Consider the following 5,325-nt stretch of genomic DNA (forward strand, 5'->3'; position numbering starts at 1 on the left):
CACCAAGTCGGGTACACACAGCAACTTTACAGCTCTCTTCCCCAGCAGCTTCTTCTTGGGGCAAGGGCTAAACTTCTCCTATTACAACAGCTTCTCTTACTCTACTTCTACTCATGGCAAGGGCTAAACCAACTCATATTACAACAGCTTATCTTCTACTTCTACTCACAGCAGGGGCTAAAACTACTCTCTTCACTACTTGTGCTGACTCATCTCCTTCTAGCTCCACCCCACCTCATCCAATCAGATTTCACACATGCTCCAGGCATGAGCTCAGGTCATTAACAGATAGGCTGACAGGTTCCAATCATGAGGAATATTCCAGCCTGGCAGGCAGAACACACATGTAGCCTCACTGAGCAGCTCGGGCAAGGCAGTAAACAAGTGGGTTTCATGGGGCCTGCAGCCATACTGCTTCCCACAGCAAACAGGCTAATGTGTCACTCCAAAAGCTTTTTAAACTCTAAGATGAGAAAATCACTGGAGAGGCTGAATTGATGGCTCAGTGACTGTTCTTCCAAAGGTCTTGAGTGCAATTCCCAAAAAACACATGGTGGCTCCCAGCCATGTCTAATGTGATCTGACTGTGACACAATGATCATATGCATACAAAAAATCATTTATAAAAGTAAAATCAAAAGCAATACATGTAAATAATAAATTTGATAAACAGTATTCATGGATATGCATAGAAATGTCATTTGTTGACGGGTTATTTGGAAAGACATCCTGTTCGAAAGCACACTGCTAAGATTCAAAAATATGCTCCCATGATGCTTGTTTGATTAACTGAAGTTGTCAAAACATAGTCTTTATGAGAACAAGAATGCTTGGAATTGGTTGCCAAAGGGATCTGCAATCCTATAGGTGGAACAACAATATGAACTAACAAATACACCCACCCCCCAAACTCCCCGGAGCTTGTTTCTCTAGCTGCATTTGTATCAGAAGATCCCCTAGTTGGCCATCAGTAGAAAGAGAGGCCCAGTGTTTGTGAATACATTGTGCCTCAGTACAGGGGAATGCCAGGGCCAAGAAGTGGGAGTGGGTGGGTAGGGGAGTGTGTGTGTGTGTGTGTGTGTGTGTGTGTGTGTGTGTGTGTGTGTGTTTGTGTGACTTTTGGGATAGCATTGGAAATATAAATGAAATAAATACCCAATTAAAAAAATTTAAAAAGATCTATTTTCAGTTGAAAGTTCTAACACTGACACTATTACTTATGCCATGTTGTTCTTTCATACAGTAGCCTTTCATTGCTATCTTCTGAAAGAGCCTACAAGCAGCTGACTGAGACAGATGCAGATAGTTACAGCCAACCATTAGATTGAGTTAAGAGACAACTATGGAAGAATTAACAGAAAAACTGAAGGAGTTGAAGGGCGTGACAACCCATTGGAAGAACAACAGTATCAATAACGTGGAAGCCCTCAGAGGTCCCAGAGCCTAAACAGCCACCCAAAGCACATATATGACCTAGTCCATAGCCATGGTGTATATGTAGCTGAGGACTGCCTTGTCTGACCTCATGAGTGAGGATGAATTTAAATCAGTAGAATTTGTTCCCCCAGAGATGATGGCAGTGAGGTTAGGATGGATGGGGGAGCACACTCTCAGAAACAAAGGGGAAAAGGGAAGGGGAAAATCAGAGGAAGGGGAATCTGGGAGCTGCAGTAACATTTGGAATATAAATGATTAATATTATTTAATAAAAAAGTTTTTAAAAGTTGAATTTGAATAGACATAAACACCTAGATAAATGCTCTACCTATTTTCAAGTTTATTATTTTTGTTGCTTTTGCTTCTGAATTCCTTTGAGTTTTGATTTCTATCCTGCATTTTATATAAAGAGGATTTCGCAATTATGCCTCCTGTATTTAAAATTTCCCTGAAATAGTAGTTGATAACTTTAGAGCCCTGAAACAACATGCCAAACATTTTCTCTGAGAATGTTATCTCTTGAGCTCATATTAGAAAATATTTCCCCTTTATTTTTTTTCGTCTTGAAGGGGGTCTTGGAGTTTTATTACACACACCTACACACACACACACACACACACACACACACTCACACACACACACACACACACACAACGAGAGAGAGAGAGAGAGAGAGAGAGAGAGAGAGAGAGAGAGAGAGAGAGAGAGAGAAATGATATATAAATTTACAAATACAAACGTAAATATATTGCATTTCTGATAAGTCCCTAGTCAAATTAACTAAAGGACCCAGAGGCAGCTTTCCAGTTAACAAGATTAAAAATGTTTTTCTCTTTTAATTATTTTAAAATTTTTTTCTCTTTTTTTTTCAGTCCACATTTTATCCCCATCCTGGTCTGACCCACCAACTTTTTCTCATCCCATTCCTCATCTCCCTGACACAAAGAGTATGTACCTACTCTCCCATCCCTCCCAACCTCCACCCACCATACCAGAACTGCTCACTTCCTGGAACCTAAACTCTGTGGAGAATTAGCAATGCCATCTCTCCCTAAGCCTAGACCAGGCATCCCTATGCTTTACATGAGTTGGGGGCTCATTCTAGATGGTGTATGCAGCCTTTTTGGTGGCTCAGTGTCTGAGAGATCTCATGGGTCCAGGTTAGTTCAGAATGTTGATCTTCATATGTCGTTGCTCAAATTCTTTCAGCCTTTCCCTATTTATGCCATATGGGTCCCCGATTTCAGTGCATTGGTTAGGTGTATGGATCTGTTCCTGTTTCAGACATCTGCTTATTTGACTTCTTGAAAAAAGAGCTATGCTAGGCTTCTGTCTGAAAGTAGACCATAAGATCAATAATAGTGTCAGACCTTGGAGCCTCCTCTTGAGCTGGATTCCAAGTTGGGTCTGTCACTGGACTTCTTTTCCCTCAGTCTCTTCCCCATTTTTGTCCCTGAAGTCCTTTTAGATAAGAAAAATTCCGTGACAAGCCCATTTCTCCACTTAGTACACTGCCTTTCTTCCGGAGGTGGACACTTGGTTTTCTATTTTTTAGTAATCAACCATCAGGATTATATGATAGTCATATTTAATTCTGTCAATTCATGTCCTCTTTTCATCCATTAGAACATCCATATACTCATCTCTCTACAAATCTAGTATAAGCATTATCTGATTTATCCACTGTATCATATTTTATTCCCCAATGTATTTGTCTAAAACAAATGTAAATGTGCATGTAAAGAAACAGGTACAGGGGCTGGAGAGATGGCTCAGTGGTTAAGAGCACCAACTGCTCTTCCGAAAGTCCTGAGTGCAAATCCCAGCAACCACATGGTGGCTCAAAACCATGCATAATGAGATCGAATGCCCTCTTCTGGTGCATCTGAAGACAGCTACACTCTACTTAGATATAATAATAAATAAATCTTTAAAAAAAGAAAAGAAAAGAATCAGGTACAGTATTCATGGCTGTCAGGTTTATGACTATTGCAGTCACTATAGAATTTAGTGTAGAGTGTTTTCCAAAAGCTAGAAATCAATCTAATGCAGGATCCAATGAGGCTACATTCTTTATCCATTTAAATGTTAGTGAAAAGGAAAAATGCATTCTCTGTAGATTGAATTCTATGAGTATATATATAATCTGTTGGATGTGATCTTGATAATTCTCAGTGCAATATATGACTATGTCAGTTTTATATGTCACTCAAGTTTGTTCTTGAATATGCATATCTCCAGATATTTGTTGCAAACAGATGATCTTCGCAACTGCATATAAATATCTGGGAATTTTCATTTTATAAGAAGTGGGTACTATGTCAGATTTTTATTAAATCAATTCAGTCTTGTAGGTTAGTATATGTATATCACAAACAAGCTTCTATTTAAGCCATGCTATGTAACCTCCACCCCCCATCAGGCTGAAACCTATTTGCTCAGGTTTCACTATTTACGTCTGTGAGGAGCCTGCAACTCTATTGTTCTGCCACACCCATTGCCACTTACTCTTCTGGAGCCATACATGTGGTCACTCTGCATATGTAATATGGACAATCATAGAAGGAAACTTTATTGAACATAGCCACATTGGAAGGAAGAACATAGTCCAATAATATCCAAATATACCATCTGATCAACTTGATTTTCTAGGCAAATGATTATATTTAAGTAGATGGTTAGAGATATACACAACTATGCGTCTTGTTATAAGTGTGGCCCCACCTATTTTTGACTCACCTTTATCTTGGTTTCAAGGTAGACCAGTTGTCAAAACTAATCAAACCACATTCAAAGAGGAAGAATGTACCTCTAGTTGGCCTAGATCTTCAGTTTTTACTTCTCTCATCTTGGTTTTCCTAGCAGAATTCCAGCTCCTTAGACCATTGTGGCATTGCTTGGAAGCCAAAGGAAGGTAAATGGGACAATGTTTCCATACTTGGCTAGTTATAGAGATATGTCAGAACCAGTCCACTCATCAATCCTTCAGAAGCTCATCAGCTTTTGTACGGGAACATTTTAAATAAATAATATATGGGCTTTTAAGATTTTGTTTGATTATTAAAATGTGTGTGTGTGTGTGTGTGTGTGTGTGTAGAGGTATGTGCACATGAGTAACTTTCTGATCTCCCTGAAGGGTGTTCTGAGCCACCTGATGTGAATGTTTGAATCTGAACATTGAGCACCAGGAAGGGCAATGTGTACCCTTATATTCTGAGAAATCTCTACAGACCATTAAAGTATTTTCTTAAGATTTTACTTTTAAAATTTTCAATGACCGAAGTTAAAATACCATTAATCATATGGAACTCGAAAATGATTTATTTGTTTATATTTTGTGGACACTAGTGATCATGGATTGTCTTCTATGAGGTGACTTGTTGGACCTTTTTGATATAATCACTATGATTAAAGCAATGATTCACTCATGTGTGTGTAATATTCAGAGTTGAGATACAATATTAATTTTATAAAGTTTTACTCTTTTTTTTATTGATGTGTAAAGGAAATCCTTTATGCCTAGCTTCAAGTGAGTGTACAGTGAAGACTTTATATCTGTTTTTAAGTGATTTATATTGAAGTTTTTCTGTGTAGATTTGAGTAAAATGTATGAATAAAGGCTTTTCTGTGTTTGGGTCACTAATTAGAGGGTGAAAAATTGTTTTGAGACTGTTTGAATCTTGAAAAAAATGTTGCCTCTGTGGAAGATCTGAGATGATATATGAGAACTTACAAAGGCACTAGTCCTGGTGCTAAGACATTACTGGCAAACCTTTAATTCTTATTATTGATTATGTTTAGCCATGGACAAACAGGATAGGATAGAATTGAAGACCCAGAAATGAACCCACACAACTATCCTCACTTAAACTGTGACAGTGAATACAA

Source organism: Mus caroli, unplaced genomic scaffold, assembly GCF_978045245.1.
Source record: "Mus caroli unplaced genomic scaffold, Mus_caroli_1 scaffold_22, whole genome shotgun sequence".
In the NCBI taxonomy this organism is placed as follows: domain Eukaryota; kingdom Metazoa; phylum Chordata; class Mammalia; order Rodentia; family Muridae; genus Mus; species Mus caroli.